The sequence below is a fragment of the Mustela lutreola genome, chromosome 7 (assembly GCF_030435805.1).
Source record: "Mustela lutreola isolate mMusLut2 chromosome 7, mMusLut2.pri, whole genome shotgun sequence".
Classification (NCBI taxonomy): domain Eukaryota; kingdom Metazoa; phylum Chordata; class Mammalia; order Carnivora; family Mustelidae; genus Mustela; species Mustela lutreola.
This window is the reverse complement of record NC_081296.1, coordinates 45,817,025-45,838,793: the sequence shown is the minus strand read 5'-3', so window position 1 is coordinate 45,838,793 and position 21,769 is coordinate 45,817,025. Positions and strand designations below refer to the sequence as shown.

The following is a 21,769-nucleotide window of genomic DNA, read 5'->3' as shown; positions in this document are numbered from 1 at the left end:
TGGGGATAGGCAGCGGTGTTCATGACTGGGGCTCTCCTGTGGCCTGCCAGCGATGGGGTCTGTTCCCTCCCTTCCTCTCAGGTGCCCCCAGGGCTTCCTGTCCTTTGCTAGCCCATCCTGTTCATTCCTCCCAGCCCTGCTTCCTGTCTGCCCAGCCGTCACAGTGGCAGAAGGGGGTTGCTCCAGGAGACCTTACAGCCCTCTTCCCACTTCCCTGCTGCCATCCAGGCTGGTTTGACCTCCTTCTCCTCTCCGAGTCTTTCCTTTTTGGGGCTCTTCCCCAGGCTTCAATATCCATCTTCCCCTCTTGCGGCATGGTGACTTGGTCATATCCGAGTCAGACATAAAGCCCAGCCTCGGTACCTAGACCGAGTACAAGGAGCTCCTCTGATCCCTGCTTCTCAGACACTCCCAGCACTCCCAGTCGGCCCTGTGATCAGGGTCTGAATTATGTGCTGCCAGGTAATTGATCCATCCCTCCATTAACGCGTATTTATCAAGGTCTTATTATATGTGGGGTCCTGATGAGGCTGCAATGAACAAAGAGTAATTGTCCCTGTCTGCATGGGCCCTTACAGTCTCGCATAATGTGCTATAATTGGTTTGTGGGTGTCAACTTGTCTCCTCACCTAGACTGTTAATTCTATGCTGGCAGGAACCTTATTTTCTGGTCCTCTCGTGGCCTCTGCACAGCTTAATACAGCGCTGGGCACGACACGGAAACAGTCACAATGGATAATGTATAGTGCATTATAAAACATTTACAGTTTAAGGAACATTTTTCATACACACGGTCAGATTTTTAATTGAATCCTTAGGAGGTCGAATAACACTGAAGAGTTGGGTCTGAGTCGTTTAAGAATCTTACAGTTCTTAGAATCCATGCTCAGTAAATACTGTTCATCATTTATTAGGTGAAGATAGGAGAAACTCTCTTTCCAGTTTTTCTGTTCAAAGCAAAGGATTTGAACCTTCTATAACAGTACAAACATTTATTTTTATAGAACATGCGTGTCTTTGAAGAGAGTAGTCTGGAAGGGCCTAGAATGGAAAAGCCCCTGTCCCCACTCTGCCTTACCCACTGTTCTCCTTCCCACAGACAGTCAATTTTAATGTTCGGTATCTGTTTCTCCTTCATGTGAGAGAAATGTAAATAATTGTGGGCAGACACTAGCAGAGTGATCACAAGTCCCTCCTATCCTGTCAGGGTCACCCCTTTGCAATGTGACTTCATAGCCCCTTCTGTCCAGAGGCAGAATCCATTTCCCCACCCCTTGAGTCTGGCTTGGCCCTGGGACTTCCTTTGTCCAGTAGCATAAGGCAGAGTGACATTTTGCAAAGCCTAAGGCCAGGCCTCCATGGGCCTTTAAGCTTCTGCTTTTGACCTTTTGGAATGCTGTCCTGAGACTGTCATTTAAGGGGCTTGATCCAGCCTACAGAAGAGTGCTGAAGTAGTGTCTCGTGGAAGGCGACTCAGCATGCACACACACACACACACACACACACCCTGCACGTACACACCCTTCAAGCTCTCTCTCTTTCCTCGATTTATTTATATAACCTGCAAGTGTGTATTGCACTGTTCTCCAAAGCTTGTGTATTCTTTTCAATATAAATATTTAAGACAGCCATTCCAAACACAAGTAAACATTCTGGATCTACGAATCCAAGAAGTGAACAGCAGGAACAAAAAATCCTGAAAGTACTGAGGGGTAGCTTGGAATTATAATTAAAAAAAAAAAAAAAGTGAACCTGTGATATCCAAGAAATAAGGAGTCCACGTTGCATTCTCTCAGACACGGCACTGTGACAAAAATAAAGGCAAGGAGAGAGGGACACGTCCCAGTTGTCATCTGTGCTAATTGGGAGTGGGAAGCGTTGGCGAGCATTGGAGCGGACGGTATAGCGCTCAGAGCAGAAGGCTGGAACTCTGTAAGGCCACATCGAGCTGCCTGTGCAGCTTCTTTACGAAAGAAGAAAACTGGGAAACAACAAAGGTAGGGTTTCTATTTTAAGCTAGAGCAAAAGAGAGAAAGACAGACCAGGAGCCGGAAGCTTCCATCTCGGCTGTCACAACATTTCAGCCTCAGAATGTTGTTCTTCCTTCCGGGACTCCGAAACGACCTTTCCCCACAGCAAGCAAGCTGAACCGCTCTGTCTAGGATTATGATAATATTTGTTCTTTAGAAAACAAAAGTGGTAGTAGCACTTATGTATGTGTTTTTTTTTTTTTTTTTACTTTCATTACTCTGTCGCAGTAAGTTTTTTATGTACAAGTAGTGGACTGTTTTCCCCCATCCTAGCTTTCCTGCATGTCCTGTTCCTTTTATTAGGGAAAATTCCATATCTAGGTGGTTTTATAGGCACATATAGGGCACGAAGGATGAAGTTATGTTGTTCTGGTCGCTGCTCCCTCCCTTGGATCTGGCTTACTTCATCATTTTTCTTTTGCTTCTTTCTGTCCCCCTTCTCTCTTTTCCCTCTATTCCTTTTTTTCTTCTTCTTCTTTTAGAGACTTCCTTCACTTGTAATCTGAGCAATGCATTTGAAATCACATTTGTTGTAATTTATGTAATTTAGTTTTTTGTTTTTAAGATTTTATTTATCTATTTCACAGACAGAGATCACAAGTAGGCAGAGAAGCAGGGAGAGAGAACGAGGGGGAAGCAGGCTCCCCGCTGAGCAGAGAGCCCCATGCGGGGCTCGATCCCAGGACCCTGGGATCATGACCTGAACCGAAGGCAGAGGCTTTAGCCCACTGAGCCACCCAGGCGCCCCGTGGAACTTAGTCTTTAGCAGCAGGACCCTTCAGAATATTCAACCCACTGTGCTCCCAAAACAGAAGTCTATCCACTTTCGTCCTGCATATATGTGCCGAAATCTCACCTCCACCCATGGGCCCTCCTGGCAGTCTACATTGTTGTTGACTTTGACCTTCTTACTCCTTTAGCTTCATCTTCACACAGTCTCTGGAGGAAGAGGAGATTAAACGTGTGTGTGTTCATGCATTATTCTGAAACTCAAACAAGAGCAGGTTTTTCAAACTTGAAATTTAAATATGCTCTGTTTTATTCTTCACTGGTTTTAGCTGCTTAGCAAAAAAAGCAGATGAAAACAAAATAGAAATGTCAAGATAAGCTCTAAGGAAAACAAAATTGCCATTTAGTTAATAAACTTCAAAAAGATGACAAAATATATTTCACACTTTCAGAAAGTAATTTCCAAAGATTTTCAAAGCGTTTTTCAAAAGTAGGTTTAGCTTATTGTATGGAAGAGGTAATTGTCTACATATTTATTTAAAATATTTTACTTATTGGAATAAATGATGTTACAAGGGAACACTCTGTTGGAATGATATTTACGTTTTTGGAATATTAATCACTGTATTCACTGAGGCAATGGGCTACTCACATGGCAATAGTTTCTTTTTTTAAAAAATTTTTAAAAGATCTTATTTATGTATTTGAGAGAAAGAGTGAGTGAGAGAAAAGGCACACAAGGCGGCGGGGGGTGGGTGGGGAGGAGAAGCAGGCTCCCCACTGAGCAGGGAGCCCAGTGCTGGACTCTATCCCGGGACCCTGGGATCATGACCTGAGCAGAAGGCAGATGCTTAACTCACTGAGCCACCCAGGCCCCCCACATGACAATAGTTTAAAAGCCTTCTTAAAAGTAAGTTTAAAATTTGTTCCTTTCTGTTTTTATTATCTAGCAAGTCCATGCTTTGAGCAATATCCTTTATAATAATCCCTATGTATTCACTTGGCTGGAACATTTGGAAATGTACTTTCAGCAGTATCTGCCCAAACGGGATTGTGCACCAGCAGTATTTGTGTCCCTGTATACTGTAGGAAAATAGCAGCGAGGGGAGTCACAGGGTGCTGTTCCTTCCTTCTGCACAGGTCCCGTGGCAGCGGGCAGTCATCATTGCTTTAGCCACCGGGCCCCCACACCCCTTCCTCACAGCTGCCCTAGGTCCCCTCAGAGCAGCAGCTCTCTGCAGTCTGTACAGGGAGATGATACATCACTGGGGCTCATCCTTGCAGAATCTAAAGGCTTGTGTGTCAGATTCAAGTCCCAATCCTGGTAGCAGATAAGAAGGCCTAAGGCTTATGCTTAGTTATTAAGTCTCCCCCCCGCCCCAAGCCCCCGTCTCTGTCTGTCTCTGGTCTCTCTCTCTCTCTCTCTCTCTCTCACACACACACACATACACACACACACGCACACGCTTGCGTGCCTTTGAATTTGGACTGGCATGTCACAAAGAAGAGATAAATGATTGGAGTCACTTAGTCAATCGATGATCTGCCAAGGGCTCTGAGCGGTGCCTGCCACTGACATCTTTGAAGATGTCTGTATCTGCTTCCTCCCTGCTTGGTTTCCTCTGCCAGCTCTTGAGTTGTGGAAACTTCCTTCCCAGGCAGTCTCTTCCTGCAGAGACCACTGAGTTATTCTCTGTTGTTTGGTAACAAACCACCCTAACGTGATTCCCCTTATGACCCAATATGACCAAGGGTTACAGGCTGTTGAGCAACATTACAGTAAGTGACGTCAGCGACATTGGCTAGAATTGTGGTATCAAGTGGACAAGAAGACAGTCTCCATCCCCACTACGGTACAGAACCGTAGACATTATTCGATACAGCAGAACTGAACACCTCTCCACCTTGATTTCTTTTGCAAACTTGGAAATAGACAAAGATTCTGCATAAGAGACTTTTCAGAAATAGAAGGAATGGCATGGTACAGGCATTCATTCCCTTCGGCCAGTCTAAACGGAGCAGAGAGCCAACACTCATGTGCTATAACTGTTTCTAGCTTCCTGTCCTTTCTGTTACCATTTTGAAATTTTAAAATAAATTATGAGACATTTCTGTATAAAGGAAATTTAAAAATCCATGTACCAAATTTATTACATAGGACTAGGTTCAGGAGCTTGTAACAGAAAAATGAAAAAGAGTGGCTCAGACATGTTTATCTTTCTACCCTGACAAGAACTTTGGAGGTAGGTCAAAGCCGATATGGAATCTTAGAGAGGCCTTCAAGAACCACCCTTCTCTCTTGCTGCTTCTCTACCCTTGGCTTCCAGCCTCATGTTGTGAAGATAGCTGCTGCCGCTACCACCGGTTTATTTCAGGCAGAAAGAAGACAGAAAAGGAGCCTCTCCATACACAGAGTGCTGTTGATTTTGTTTTGCTGCCTCAGGAACTCCCTCTCTGGGACTTCTGCACACCTCTCTTTAGTCAGGACTGTTGTCATATGGCCTTTCCAGGCCACAAGTGGCTTTGGAAAATGGACACTGCCAGCCTCATCAGAATTAGGCTTCCATTAATAAGAAAGAAAGAAAGGAAGGAAGGAAGGAAGGAAGGATATTGGGCAAACAACTCATCAATGTCTGTCATCTCCTACTGCCAGGATTTAAGAGATGTCAATATTTTGCAAATTTGCTTCAGATCTTTTTCTTTTTTTTCTAATTTTTAAAAAATTTTTAATAGATTTTATTTATTTATTTGACAGAGAGAGAGAGAGATCACAATTAGGCAGAGAGGCAGGCAGAGAGAGAAAGAGGGAAGCAGGCTCCCCGCCAAGCAGAGAGCCCAATGTGGAGCTCGATCCCAGGACCCTGAGATCATGACCTGAGCCGAAGGCAGAGGCTTAACCCACTGAGCCACCTAGGCACCCCCAGATCTTTTTCTTTTTAAAGATATAGAACTTCTCAAATAAAACTAAAGGCCTATCTCCATCTCAATTCCTCCTTTCCACTCCAGAGGTAACTATAACCCTTAAGTTGGTGTATGTAACTCCTACACAGATTTTTATACTTATACCACATATAGGTTTGGTTTCTGATAATGCTGGGCTAAATAATTCAAGCCTTCCTTGTGATAAATATACCTAAATGCTGTCTAAACTATATATAGAGATTCTTTCTAGGCTATATTTTAAAATCTAGTAAAAGTGTTAAAGAACTGACAAAATTATAACAACGATCAGGCCAGAATTTAAGGAAAAGAAGGAACCAAAGAGGTAAGTTGAACACCACTGCAGTCAGCACACAGGTCACCTTTATGGTCATGCCGCTGGAATTGGGTTAGGGACAGACTTCTGGTTCCTTCACCCAGAGAGTGTCGTTTTTGGGGACCAGCTTGATATGGAAGAGGGTGTCCTATTAGATTTCCAGTATCAAAGTAAACCCTGAGCAATTTCTTCTTCTTCTTTTTTTCCTTACTCCATGAAGTTACCCAAGCTGAAGTTCAAGTTTGTTGAGATCAACAAAAGCCCTTAGGACAAAAGCAGTTTCAGTGTTCAGGTGTCCTACTTTCACAGATGGGCAGGGACAAACTAACATAATTAATGTTTGCAATTTCTCAGGCATGTTTTTCTTGACCTTATGATTTCCTTCCTTCCGTGTTCTTTGAATTTGTTCTATTTTGTCTAATTTCTTAGTTCACTGACTCTTTTTTTTAATTAATTAAGCTATTTAAAATCATGAATTTCTTTTCTAGAAATACTGCTTTATCTATATTTCCTTAATTTTTAATCTATATTATTTTATTTAGTGATTTATTTATTAAAATAGTTCTAATTTCTTTGACCTACAAATTATGTAGAAGTATATATATATATATATATATATATATATATATATATATATATTTTTTTTTTTTTTTTTAATTTATTTGACAGGCAGAGATTACAAGTAGGCAGAGAGGCAGGCAGAGAGAGAGAGAGGAGGAAGCAGGCTCCCCACTGAGCAGAGAGCCCGACGTGGGGCTCCATCCCAGGACCCTGGGATCATGACCTGAGCCGAAGGCAGAGGCTTTAACCCACTGAGCCACAGGTGCCCCAGAAGTATATATATTTTTATAAACATACATAAGAAATGGATGATACATTTAGAAAAGTGTATTATCATGAAAGTGTAGGGGCACCTGGGTGCCTCAGTCTTTAAACAGTTGCCTTTGGCTCAGGTCATGATCCCAGGGTCCTGGGATTGAGTGCCTTATCAGGCTCCCTGCTTGGTGGGAAGCCTACTTGTGTTCCGTATCTCTCTCTTTCTCTCTCTCTGTCAAGTAAATAAATAAAATCTTTTTTAAAATAATGAAAGTTTAGCTGTATAAAAAAATATTTATGGGGGCTCCTGGGTGGCTCAGTGGGTTAGAGCCTCTGCCTTCAGCTCAGGTCATGATCCCAAGGTCCTGAGATTGAGCCCCGCATCAGGCTCTCTGCTCAGCGGGGAGCCTGCTTCCTCCTCTCTCTCTCTCTGCCTGTCAAATAAATAAATAAAAAATCTTAAAAAAATATTTATGGCATATACATATCCATGTAACACCACCCAAATCAGGAAATAAAGATTTCACAATCTTTGTCTTTTTGTTGAATTGTTTAGTCCATTTACATTTAAAGTAATTTCATCTAAGTTGCCAATTTTCTTTTAAGCATACATAAGTAATCTTTTTAGATTGCTTTATTATCAAAACTTATTGTAGTTCTAGAGCCCATAATAATTATATTTGATAACATTTCCTCAAGAAAGATTACATTTTTGTGAGTTTTTGAAATTTTGGATTGTGAATTCATGTTCATTGTACTGTGAGAATGCCATGCAAACCAGGCTGAGGAACTATTTCATCTGGAGGTTTGTGTATGGTCATCTTGACCCTTTAATAAGGTATAGGCCAGGGATTTGATTTCTCTGTTGTGGTAGTCTATATCTGTTTAGGAGACAGAAGCCATGCCATAATTTAAATTAAAATTGAGTTTAACATAAGGGGTTATTAAGCTGTGAGGGAAGTGTAACTGAAAATATATAAGAGAATGCTAAAAAGAAGGAGGAACTTAGAATGGGGGCCCTTCCCAAGGCTGGGCTTCAGACTTTACTCACTTGAGTTAAGCTCACAGGAAGGCAGAGAAGCTTACTCAGCTGCCCAGACTTGAGCGGGTCTACACTTGCTTGGCAGGCAGGAAACAAACTTTGGGGGTACAGGTATGCCAAGACTGTTATGTGGGTACACAAAGGGATTCGAGTTGTCATTGTGGGCATGATGTCCAGAGCACATGGTATCTATATTAGGAGAGACAGGAAAAGTGGTCACCAGGCCTAGGCTGGGCCACTGAGGTCCTGAGGGACTGTGCAGTACAACACTAGATATCCCACATAGTCACAGTACACACCAAACAATGTCCCTCCAGCGCCCTCTACTGACAAAGCTCAGTATCATACTTATTGCAAAGAGAAATGTTTGTTTTGTTTTGTTTTTTTAAATTAACATATAATGTATTATTTGCTTTAGGGGTACAGGTCTGTGGATCATCAGCCTTACACAGTTCACAGCACTCACCATAGCACATACCCTCCCCAATGTCCATAACCCAGACACCCTATCCCTCCCTCCAACCTCCAGCAACCCTCAGTTTGTTTCCTGAGACTGAGTCTCTTATGGTTTTTCTATCTCCCTGGTCCCGACTTGTTTCATATTTTCCCTCCTTTGCCCCCACAGGCCCCTCCCCCGCTCTGCCTCTCAAATTCCTCATATCAGAGAGATCATATGATACTTGTCTTTCTCTGATTGACTTATTTCACTTAACGTAATGCCCTCTAGTTCCATCCACATAATTGTAAATGGCAAGATTTCATTTTTGATGGCTGCATAGTATTCCACTATATATATTCCACTATATATATATATATATTCCACTATATATATTCCAATATATATATATATTCACTATATATATTCCAATATATATATATATTCCACTATATATATACACTACATATTCTTTATCCATTCATCTGTTGATGGACATCTAGGCTCTTTCCATAGTTTCGCTGTTGTGGACATTGCTGCTATAAACATTGGGGTGCATGTGCCCCTTTGGATCACTACATTTGTATCTTGAGGGTTAATACCCAGTAGTGTGATTGCTGGGTCATAAGGTGACTCTATCTTCAACTTTTTGAGGAACCTCCATACTGTTTTCCAGAGCGGCTGCACCAGCTTGCATTCCCACCAACAGTGTAAGAGGGTTCCCCTTTCTCTGCATCCTTGCCAATATCTGTCATTTCCTGATTTGTTAATTTTAGCCATTCTGACTGGTGGGAGGTGGTATCTCATTGTGGTTTTGATTTGTATTTCCCTGATGCCAAGTGATGTTGAACACTTTTTCATGTGTCTGTTGGCTATTTGGATGTCTTCTTTGAAGAAATGTCTGTTCATATCTTCTGCCTATTTCTTGATTGGATTATTTGTTCTTTGGGTGTTGAGTTTGATAAGTTATTTATAGATATTGGATACTAGCCCTTTATCTGATATGTTGTTTGCAAATATCTTCTCCCATTCTGTTGGTTGTCCTTTGGTTTTGTTGACTGTTTCTTTTGCTGTGCAAAAGTTTTTAATCTTGATGAAGTCCCAGGAGTTCATTTTTGCCCTTGCTTCCCTTGCCTTTGGTGATGTTTCTGAGAAAAAGTTGCTGCAGCTGAGGTTGAAGAGGTTGCTGCCTGTGTTCTCCTCAAGGATTTTGATAGACTCCTTTCTCACATTGAGGTCTTTCATCCATTTGGAGTCTATTTTTGTGTGTGGTCCAGTTTCATTTTTCTGCATGTGGCTGTCCAATTTTCCCAACACCATTTATTGAAGAGACTGTCTTTTTTTCCACTGGACATTCTTTCCTGCTTTGTTGAAGATTAGTTGACCATAGAGTTGAGGGTTCATTTCTGGGCTCTCTGTTTTGTTGCATTGATCTATGTGTCTGTTTTTGTGCAAGTACCATACTGTCTTGATGATCACAGCTTTGTAATAGAGCATGAAGTCTGGAATTGTGATGTTGCCAACTTTGGTTTTCTTCTTCAACAACTCTTTGGGGTCTTTTCTGGTTCCATATAAATTTCAGGATTATTTGTTCCATTTCTTTGAAAAAAATTGATGGTATTTTGATAGGGATTGCATTAAATGTGTAGATTGCTTTAGGCAGCATAGACATTTTCACAATATTTGTTCTTCCAATCTATGAGCATGGAACATTTTTCCATTTCTTTGTGTCTTCCTCAATTTCTTTCATGAGTACTTTATAGTTTTCTGAGTGCAGATTCTTTGCCTCTTTGGTTAGGTTTATTCCTAGGTATCTTGTCGTTTGGGGTGCAATTGTAAATGGGATCAACTCCTTAATTTCTCTCTTTTCTGCCTTGCTGTTGGTGTATAGAAATGCAACTGATTTCTGTACATTGATTTTATATCCTGACACTTTACTGAATTCTTGTATGAGTTCTAGCAGTTCTGGAGTGGAGTCTTTTGGGTTTTCCATATATAGTATCACATCATCTGCAAAGAGTGAGAGTTTGACTTCTTCTTTGCCGATTCAGATGCCTCTTATTTCTTTTTGTTGTCTGATTGCTGAGGCTAGAATTTCTAATACTATGTTGAATAGCAGTGGTGATAGTGGACAGCCCTGCTGTGGTCCTGACCTTAGGGGAAAAGCTCTCAGTCTTTCCCCATTGAGAATGATATTTGCTGTGGACTTTTCATAGATGGCTTTGATGATATTGAGTTATGTACTCTCTATGCCTACACTGTGAAGAGTTTTGATCAAGAAAGGATACTGTACTTTGTCAAATGCTTTTTCAGTATCTACTGAGAGTATCATATGGTTCTTGTTCTTTCTTTTATTAACGTGTTGTATCACAATGATTGATTTGTGGATGTTGAACCAACCTTGCAGCCCAGGAATAAATCCCACTTGGTTGCGGTGAATAATCCTTTTAATGTACTATTGGGTCCTATTGGCTAGTATTTTGGTGAGAATTTTTGCATCTTTGTTCATCAAGGATAATGGTCTATAATTCTCCTTTTTGATGGGGTCTTTCTCTGGTTTTGGGATCAAAGTAATGCTGGCCTCATAAAATAAGTTTGGAAGCTTTCCTTCCATTTCTATTTTTTGGAACAGTTTCAGGAGAATAGGTATTAATTTTTCTTTAAATGTTTGATAGAATTCCCCTGAGAAGCCATCTGGCTCTGGGCTCTTACTTGTTGGGAGATTTGTGATGACTGCTGACTGCTTCAATCTCCTTACTGGTTATGGGTCTGTTCAGGTTTTCTATTTCTTCCAAGTTCAATTTTGGTAGTTTATGTGTCTCTAGGAATTCATCCATTTCTTATAGATTGTCAAATTTGCTGGTGTATAGTTTCTCATAATATGTTCTTATAATTGTTGTATTTCTTTCAGTTGGTTGTGATCTCCCCTGTTTCATTCATGATTTTATGAATATGGGTCCTTTCTCTTTTCTTTTTGATAAGTCTGGCCAGGGGTTTATCAGTCTCATTATTTCTTTCAAAGAACCAGCTCCTAGTTTCGTTGATTTGTTCTACTGTTCTTTTGATTTCTATTTCATTGATTTCTGCTCTGGTCTTTTTTATTTGTCTTCTATCTGGATTTAAACTTTCTTTGTTGTTCTTTCTACAGCTCCTTTAGGTGTAGGGTTAGGTTGTGTATTTGAGACCTTTCTTTTTTCTTGAGAAAGGCTTGTATTGCTATATACTTTCCTCTCAGGACCACCTTGGCTGTGTCCCAAGGATTTTGAACAGTTGTGCTTTCATTTTCATTTGTTTCCATGAATTTTTAAAATTCTTCTTTAATTTCCTGATTGACCCATTCATTCTCTAGTAGGATGCTCTTTAGCCTCCACGTATAAATTCTTTCCAATTTTCCTCTTGTGGTTGAGTTCTAGTTTCAAAGCATTGTGGTCTGAAAATAAGCAGGGAATGATCCCAATCTTTTGGTCCAGTTGAGACCTGATTTGTGACTCAGGATGTGATCTATTCTGGAGAATGTTCCATGTGCACTTGAGAAGAATGTTCTGAATATATCTGTGATGTCCATCTGGTCCAGTGTGTCATTTAAAGACTTTATTTCCTTATTGATCTTTTGCTTAGATGATCTATCCATTTCAGTGAGGGGGCTGTTAAAGTCCCCTTTTATTTATCCCTACTTTTATTTATACCCACTATTATTGTATTATTGTCAATGTGTTTCTTTGATTTTGTTATTAATTGGCTTATGTAATTGGTTGCTTCCATGTTAGGAGCATAGATATTTAAAATTGTTAGATCTTCTTATTGGACAAACCCTTCAAATATGATATAGTGTCCTTCCTCATCTCTTATTATAGTCTTTGGCATAAAATCTAATTTATATGATATAAGGATCGCCACCCCAACTTTCTTTTGATGTCCATTAGCATGGTAAATTGTTTTCCACCCCCTTAAATCTGGAGGTGTCTTTGGGTCTAAAAAGAGTTTCTTACAGACAGCATATGGATGGGTCTTGCTTTTCTATCCATTCTGATACCCTTTGTCTTTTAATTGGGGCATATAGCCCATTTACATTCAGGGTAACTATTGAAAGATATGAATTTAGGGACTTTGTATTGCCTGTAAGGTGACTGTTACTGTATATTGTCTCTATTCTTTTCTTATCTGTTACTTTTAGGCTTGTTCTTGTCTTAGAGGACACCTTTCAATACTTCCTGTAGGGCTGGTTTGGTGTTTGCAAATTATTTTAGTTTTTGTTTGTCCTGGAAGCTTTTTATCTCTCCTTCTATTTTCGATAACAGCCTAGCTGGATATAGTATTCTTGTCTGCATGTTTTTCTCCTTTAGTGCTCTGAATATATCACGCCAGTCCTTTCTGGCCTGCCAGGTCTCTGTGGATAGGTCTGCTGCCAATCTAATATGTCTACCACCGTATGTTACAAAGTTCTTGTCCTGAGCTGCTTTCAGGATTTTCTCTTTGTCACTGAAATTTTAAAGTTTTACTATTAGATGACAGGGTGCTGACCTATTTTTATTGATTTTGAGGGGGGTTTCTCTGTGCCTCCTAGATTTTGATGCTTGTTTCCTTCACCAAATTAGGGAAATTCTCTGCTACAATTTGCTCCAATATACCTTCTGCTCCCACTCCTTTCTTCTTCTTCTGGGATCCCAATTATTCTAATATCATTTCATCTTATGTTCTCACTTATCTCTCGAATTCTCCCCTCGTGGTCCAGTAGTTGTTTGTCTCTTTCTCAGCTTCTTTATTCTCCATCATTTGGTCTTCTATATCGCTAATTCTCTCTTCTGTCTCATTTATCCTTGCAGTAAGAGACTCCATTTTTGATTGCACCTCATTAATAGCTTTTTAAATTTCAAATTGCTTAGATTTTAGTTCTTTTATTTCTCCAGAAAGGGATGCTCCAATATCTTCCATGCTTTTTTCAGGCCCAGCTAGCGCCTTGATAATTGTCATTCTGAACTCTAGATCTGACATGTTACTAATGTTAGTATTGATTAGGTCCCTAGCCATTGGTACTGCCTCTTGTACTTCTTGTTCTTTTTTTTTTTTTTTTTTTGAGGTGAGTTTTTCTGCCTTGTCATTTTATTTAGATAGTAATAGATGAATGAAAGAACAGAATGCTAAAAGGGTGGCAATGACCCCAGAAAAATATACACCAACCAAATCAGAAGAGACCCAATATGGGGGGGGGGTAGGGGAGGAAGAAAAGGGGGAGAAAAAAATTATATATATGTATATATCTATATGTATGTATAAGTATATGTCTATGTCTATGTCTATGTATAATATATATGACTGGTGAATAGAACAGAGCCACACACTTGGTTTTGGGTGTATTTTGATCTGTTAGAAGAAAGTGCATCCCAGGACACCTGGGTGGCTCAGTGGGTTAAGCCTCTGTCTTCAGCTCAGGTCATGATCTGGGATTGAGGCCCACATCAGGCTCTCTGCTCACCAGGAAGCCTGCTTCCCCCTCTCTCTCTGCCTCTCTGCCTACTTGTGATAACTCTCTGTGTCAAATAAATAAAATCTTAAAAAAAAAAAAAGAAGAAACTGTATCCCAAAATTTTAAAGAAAGAAAAGCTTACATAATATATGTAAGCTTTTCTTTCTTTAAAATTTTGGGATACAGTTTCTTCTTTTATATATATATATATATATATATATATATATATATATATACACATATACATAAAAAGAAGGGGTAGAATATGACTATAATAATGAAAATTTTAAAATATTTTTAAAAAGGTATTGGTAAGACAAAATAGTTAAAATAGGAAAGAGGGAAAATTTTAAAAATAGAATAAGAAAAAAATAAAATTAAAAATGTTTAACTTTGAAAGACTAAAGGATCATGGGGGAAAAAAACCATGAATTCTATGCATTGCTTCCCCTCCTCTGGAATTCCGCTGTTCTCATCGCTTCTCGGCCTTTTGGCTAAGATCAAGTGTGGAATTCCGCTGTTCTCCTTGATCAGTGAGCTTGGTCTGGGCTGGATGTTCTTGCTGATCTTCTGGAGGAGAAGTCTATTGCTGTGATTCTCAAATGTCTTTGCCCAAGGCGGAATTGCACCGCCCTTGCCAGGGGCCAGGCTAAGTAATCTGCTTGGATTTGCTCTGGGAGCTTTTGTTCCCTGACTGCTTTCCTTACTGTTCTGGAGGACAAGAATGAAAATGGCAGCCTCCCGGTCTCTGGCAGGAGGAGCTGAGAGCTCAGGGCCCCACTCCACAGTGTGCCCTCAGAGAAAAGCAGTCAATCCCTCCTGTCTCCCTGGTCTCTGGCCATGCTCTGAGTCACCCAGAGTGACTTTCTTTCTCTGGCGCATGGCCCCATTTGGAGTCTCCAAACCCAGCTGATTCCTGCAGCATGCTCCTGCACCACTCCCCCCAGAGGAAAAAGGTGAGTGTCCCCGGATCTACCACTGGTGGGGTTCCTGCTTGAAGAGTAGTGGCCTGGATGTGCCTCGCCTAATGGCTTAAATTAACCCCATGCTGAGAGCCCACTGCTTGGCTCCATCTCTGCCGGATTCCCTGCTTGATACTTGGGAACTTTGCTGCACTCAGGCACCCCTGGTCTTTTTGTGACCCCATGGGTCCTGAGACTACACCGTCCCTGCAAGGGTTCCACCCCCTGCTTAGCCTCTGGAGCAATGTCCTTCAGTGGAGCAGACTTCTAAAAGTTAGGATTTTTGTGCTCTGCTGCTGTACTGCCTCCCAGGAGCTGGGCCCTCCCCCTGTCATCTGTCTTCACTTCTCTGCACGTCCTACCTTCCAGAAAGTGGTCATTTTTCTGTTCCTAGAATTGCTGCTCTTCTCCTCTTCGATGTCCTGTTGAGTTTGTAGGTGTTCAGAATGGTTTGGTAAGTAGCTGTACTCCTGGGAACCAATGATATTAGGTTTCGTACTCCTCCACCGTCTTGCTCCTCCCCCAAAGAGAAATGTTTAAGGCATCCAGTTCATGATCATGGACCAGGTACTGAAAAGAGAATTTGTAACCGAGAGGCAATGAATTGATTAATGCCCCATCAGAATTATTATTTTTCCATACCCAGGACATGAGTGGAGACATACTTCATTGATCTATGTGCCAGTAGGCACATTATTATTTTTCTACCTTTCTCTGAAGGTGCCACCCTTTGAGAGTCCTGGCTTTAGGGGACGAGGAGGAGGGTGTCCTCCTCCTACCACTCCCCATCCCCCACCCCACAGGTGGACTCAAGGATTCCCTGCTTCCTCATGGGCATGAAAACTGGAACTCTGGAAACTGAAATCAATACTACCTCATCCAACTGGGTAGCTGCTCAGTCAGCTCATGGCATCCTCCTTTTCTATTATGTTCTCTTTTTATTATAATCCCTTGGGAATTCCCTTTTGTGGTTGTGAACTCAGTTATGCCTTGCAACCAAAGAGGCATTCTGTTGCCTCCAGCATCTCTAAGTGGTCTTAAAGGAGAGGTTTTCAATCTGTATTACTTGGGTTGCTTACCAATACCTGTTCTTGTTCTCTCTTCAGTTTTGGGTTTTTGCTTGTTTGTTTGTTTTTTGCAGCATTCTAGAGTAGGTAGCCTCTTGACAACCAAGCTAGAAGGTTTGAAATAAAATAACCCTTACTACAAATTGCAATGATTTAGTTGAGTAAATCAGCAGACTGTGGCTGCTAAATCCAGGCAATAAACTAGACTATCTCAGGCTTAGTGGACTAGCTCATACAGTGGTTGTCCCATGTGACTTTCACATGTGCATTTTGAAAAACACCCCAGAGATGAATTCATGGCATCGAGGAGGGATTCAAATTTCCACCTGAGGGCCCTGAATACTCTGGTGAGTGTGTAACCAATTTCTATTTCATTGGTTATATAAGATGTCACTTACCTCATTCTTAGTAACTGGAACCACATTTCTGATGTATTTCAGTAGCATATTAGCACAGCATATAGGTTGTGCCATAAATTGACCTTCTCCTACGTCTAATTTTGGAGGTGGGTGTGTTATTTCACTGGAGGAATTGGTGCTCTATAAATTTAAGAAGTTCCTTCTCCTCTGAACTCCTGGCACATTTTTGCATATACCTAGACTAAGTTGCCTATCAATTGTATTATGATTTTTGTTTATTTGTCTGATATTTCCTCCATATTAGGAGATCTTTGAGGGTGTGATTTTTGTATTTGCCCTAGGGTCTAGCACATCTCCAGAAAGGAGATGATAATTAAGTATTTGTTGAATAAATACATTTTCTCCTGGGTTCATATAGTGAGAAATAACTCAGCATAACTTGTTTGGGTATCAGCCACTGGACTTGGGAACAAAAAAGATAGGACAGAATTGCAGCTATGGAGGTGAACAGAATCCAGATTTTGAAATGCCTTAAATACCACGCTAGGATTCTGGAATTTTCCTAAGGGCATGGGAAACCTTCAGGAGTTTCTGTGAAGGGAGACATAAGCAGACATGCATTTTGGAAAGATGACTCTGTTGGTTTATGTAGATGATGTCATTATATAAATGGCTCTCATTTAATATTGGTGGAATGAGAGTGGATGTAAGAATGTATTAGGGAGGGGCACCACAGCAGCTCCCCACCAGCCAGCTTTCCTCTGGTTTTACTATCTGAGACCAAATGCTTGTGGTGAAGGTGTTCTGGGATGAACTGTGTCTCCTCTTCTACTTCATTTCCTATGTCAAAGCCTTAATTTCTAGAATCTCAGAATGGGACTGTATTTGGAGATAGGTTTTTTTTTAGGAGGTAATTAAGTTAAAGTAAAAGTATTAGAGTGGTCTCTAATCCAATCTGATTCATCTACTTTTGAGAAGTGGAGATTAGGACACCCGGAGACACCAGGGTCACATGAGTGCAGACCACATGAAGAGGCAGCTGGAAGGGGCCTTCGGCCCATCTGCAAACAAGGAGAGAGGCTTCTGAGGAAACCAACCCTCACAACACCCTGATCTTGAACTTGCAGCCTCCAGAGCTGTGAAGAAATAAACTTCTGTTGTTTTAGCCACCCTGACTATGGGATTTGGTTATGGCAGCCCTAGCAGACAAATAAAGAAGGCTTTGTGGGCTAGCCCAATGTGGGTATCTCTACAAAAGTATATATTAATGTTGTTGTATGAGTGATGGTAAAGAGTTTTTCTCTTCCCATGGGTTGGAAGACTCAAGAATTAGTAAAATGCACTAAAAAGGATTTTTTTTTAAAGATCTTATTTATTTATTTGACAGACAGAGATAGATCACAAGTAGGCAGAGAGACAGGCAGAGAGAGGGGGGAGCAGGCTCCCCACTGAGCAGAGGGCCCGATGTGGGGCTCCATCCCAGGATCCTGAGATCATGAGTTGAGCCGAAGACAGAGGTTTTAACCCACTGAGCCACCCAGGCCCCCTACTAGAAAGGATTTTACATTAGGCATAAAAAACCTTTCTCTCTATGTAGGAGATGTAGTACTGAAATGCCTGCCGGAAGGCTTTTCAGGTTTAAGGAAAAGATTGGTCAGATTTCAGTAGACCCTGCCCCAAAGGAGAGGAATCCAGTAAGTGGCACCATGAGATACTTTCCAGCTTTCTGGGTCGTCATTAATTACTTAAGTTATTTATTCAGCATTTATTAAACATGCAAATGTGCCAGGCGTTGTACTTTGCATGGAGGCAAATAACCAGACCCTGCCCTTTAGGTTAATTAGAGTAACCCAGTTAATTAACTAACTGAGATTAATTAGACACAGACCTTGCCCTCTGCAAGGTAACAGTCCACTGGAGAAGACAGACAGGAAAACAGATAATTTAAAAATAACACTATCAGGGCTAGACTAGTGATATCACCTGGGTGCTATGGGCACACTGTATACTTCGAAAATAGGGAAAGGCTTCACACAGGTGATATCTAACAGGGTTTTGAAGTGTGTGTAGGAGTTCATCAGGCTGATAAGGGCACCAGGGGAGGGAAGGGCGTTTTAGGTTGTGGGGAAGGCTCAGAGGCATGAGGGACATGGTGTGTCTGGGGATCAGTGAGGACTACACCAGATCAAGATTTGTGAAACTGAGGGGTGCCTGGGTGACTCCTTGGGTTAAAGCCTCTGCCTTTGGCTCAGGTCATGATCTCAGGGTCTTGGGATTGAGCCCCTGATCGGGCTCTCTGCTCAGCAGGAAAACTGCTTCCCCCTTCTCTGTCTCTGCCTGCCTCTCTGCCTACTTGTGATCTCTGTCTGTCAAATAAATAAATAAAATCCTAAAAAAAAATGTGTGAAAGTGAGATTGCAGGGCCATGGGGGACGAGACTGGAAAAGTGCACTGCCGCTGGAGGTTTGGTATGTAGTGTAAGGTCATTATAGCCACGGTGGACAGGACTGGCTTTTCACTGGATCATCTTTGCTAGCCTAATGGCAGCTTCTAAAATGACCCCAACAAACTTGGTTTGGCTTTCTGGTTGCGTTCCCTGCTGCTTTGCCTCTCTGGTTTGTCTTTCCAATTTTTCTGTGAGTCCAAGAGAGCTACCTAATACCTGCCAGTTGTCCCGTTCAAGGGCATCAGATCTGGTCTCTGTCCTGGGAAAAAGAGCACAGTTAGAGAATGCGGTGGGGGGGTGGGGGGTGGGGGGGGAACCCAGGCTCAGCTAACTGGATGCCCACACCTGGAGTCTTCAGTTTGGATGGAATGATTCATAGAAGACATCCCATCACCTGGGAAATTCTTGGGGATGGCGGTGACAATGTGAGAATCCTGCTAGTGGCAGTGGTACCAAAGGTGGTGTCTCAAGCAGAGTCTTCCCATTGTGGGAACAGGGAGTTCCTGGCTGGTCTTCCTCCCTCACATTCTGCCCTGTGCAGGTCTGGTTTTCCTGGCTTTTGGAGTCAGTTCGGTTGCTTGCAGCGAGAACCTTGCAGATGCAATGGCCGAAGATTGTTTTTTTGGCCAAGAATTTTGCAGAGTACTACGTGCTAAAGAAAGTCTGTTCTAATTTGAGCCACTCTGACTCTATACGTGGGTGAGAGGTGGTCACAGAAGCTATTCAGTATGAAGTTGTATTTAGAGAGGAGGAAAGCGGGGTGAGAACAAAGACAGGAAGAAGCGAAGCTGAGATAAAACAAGTTCATATGCTTTATGAGATCAGTTTGAATACCTCCGTGTAAAACTGGCACACTTTCTGAAACTTTTTTGTTTTAAAATTATTGTAACAATTTTTTTTTGAAAAAAGCTGCTGATTAAATTTTAATTCTGTTCTTGAGAGTACTTAGTTCGATGTTCTGATTATGTAGTGATTGTTTCCTGTGGAATAGGGGAAGCAGAGCCCACTCTGTGTGTTTTTGCATTTCTTGAGCTCTTCAAAATTCAGGAAGCATAATTTTGTTATCAGTTAGAAACTTTAATTCCAAATAATCAGCATGGGCGAAACAGTGGCTTGGGAGTCAGGAGTTTTAGCTGTGAAAACTCAGTTTCTCTCTGTTCAGGGAAGGACTGTGCAGGAAATGACTTAAAAGCTCCCTGCAGCCCTAAAAATTTGATTTGACCTGAAACTATCACAAACTTATAAGGATATATTTAACAGGCAGAAAAGTGAAGAAAATTCAGTAACAGACATGAATGTATATATCAAGTAGCTTTAATAAATCTTAACATGTTGCAGTATTTGCTTCAGACCTTTTAGGGTATTTTTAATTACCATGCAATAAAAGTCGATGAAAAAGTCTTTTTTTCTTTATCTGATACACAGTCCTATGAATTTTTTTATTTCTTTTTTTAAAATTGTAGTAAAGTATACACAAAAATTTGCCATTCTAACCGTTGTGTACAGTTCAGGGGCATTAAATACTTTCTCACGGTTGAGCAACCATCGCCACCATCCAACCACAGAAATTTCTTCAACTTCCCAAACTGAAATTCCCTCCCCATTACACGGTGACTCCCGTTCTCTCCTCCCCCCAGCCCCTCTGGAATGGAAACCACTATTCCACTATCATTGTGAATTTCAGTCCTATGTATTTAATTATATTATAGGGTCACCATGGTAAGAACACATAAGAGCCCCACCGCCCCCCAAACTTCCCTTTATAACCACACCATCCCGTGGCCCCTGGTGGCCACTCATCTGTTCTCCACCACTCTTTTCTCCAGTCGTCAGTGGAATCGTAAGGGGCGCCTGGGTGGCTCAGTCAGTTAAGCATCTGCCTTCAGCTCAGGTCATGATCTCAGGGTCCTGGGATTGAGTCCTGCATTGGGCTCCTGGCTCAGCAGGGAGCCTGCTTCTCCCTCTCCCCCTGCTCGTGCTCTCTCTCACTCTCTCTCAAATAAATAAATAAATAAATAAAATTTTTTTTAAAAATAAAGAAATGGAATCATAAAGATGTGACCTTCTAATACTGGCTTCTTATATGCAGTGTGATGCCTTGGGGTCCTCCAGATTTGAGTCTGCTGCCCTCTGTGTGCCTCGCTCCGATTCCTCTCCAAAGGCAACCACAGTCCTCAAGTCAGTGTGTTTAATTCTTATGAATATTTTTATAGTTTTAGTGTATATGGATTTAGCCATAAAAAATACACTCCCTGTTTCCTTTAATTTAAAATTTAAATAAATGATATCATAATGTACGTGCTATACTGCAAGTTGCTTTTATAACTCACTGCGATGTGGGTGCCATGCTAATGTTGGGTGATGAGACTTCACTGTTCTGTCTGATTCTGTTCTGCGAATATAGCACATATAGCATAGATTCATCCCTTTAATGACGAGTAGACATTTCTTTCCTGTCTGTCTGTGTCTTCATCCCACCCTGACCAGCTGTTTAAGGCTTCCTCCCAGGGCCTCTATTCCATGGCTAGAAATGCCCCCTCTGAGGTCAGAATGGGGAAATCCCAGATCTTACCTCCAAGCTGGCCGCTTGCTCGGCTGAGTGGCCAGACAGAGGTTGTGTCTGATCTTCTGAGCCCTACCTAGGCCCCAAGTTTCAGTGAGGTTTCAATCTTGGATGTGGATTAGAATGTCCAAGGGAGCCTTTAAGAAAAGGAAGAGAGAGAGAGAATTTTAAAATTAAATTAGAATTTCCAGGGTCATGGATTTTTTTTTTTTTTAAGTCCCCAGGTGTTTTAAAATGTAGCCAGAGTAACAAACCCCTGATTGATTGATTGATTGATTTTTAAAACCCCTGATTTAAAAAGCGAAATTGGAAAAACAACTCCAGGAAGACAGCTTTTTCCAGGGTCCTCTCACCAGCTGGGGAACAGGCCTCCAGTGCCCACATCCATCACTAAGGTTACTCTCACCTCCTCCCAACTCTGGAGCCAAAATCCACCACCTGTACCTGCTTCCAGAGCCTGAGCCCGGGACACTGGCCTCAGTCTTGCTCCCTGATGGGAGGTTTCTCTTCTGTTTCGGGGGCACAGGGACATTGATCCAGTTTCCGAGCCTCTCTGTGGTTTATACATACATTCTATAGGTTGAGATGTTGTCTCAGAA

At 41.5% G+C, this 21,769-nt stretch overlaps 1 long non-coding RNA gene and 1 pseudogene across 1 annotated transcript; both read left to right on the top strand.

Moving 5' to 3' along the window:
• The first annotated feature begins 1,712 nt into the window (after positions 1 to 1,712).
• Positions 1,713 to 20,904, top strand: LOC131835223 (uncharacterized). The gene is made up of 2 exons (XR_009355111.1): positions 1,713 to 1,997; positions 20,697 to 20,904. It is a non-coding gene; the product is annotated as an uncharacterized LOC131835223 (long non-coding RNA).
• LOC131837322 (U2 spliceosomal RNA) lies at positions 14,248 to 14,426 on the top strand (annotated as a pseudogene).
• Positions 20,905 to 21,769: the final 865 nt, after the last annotated feature.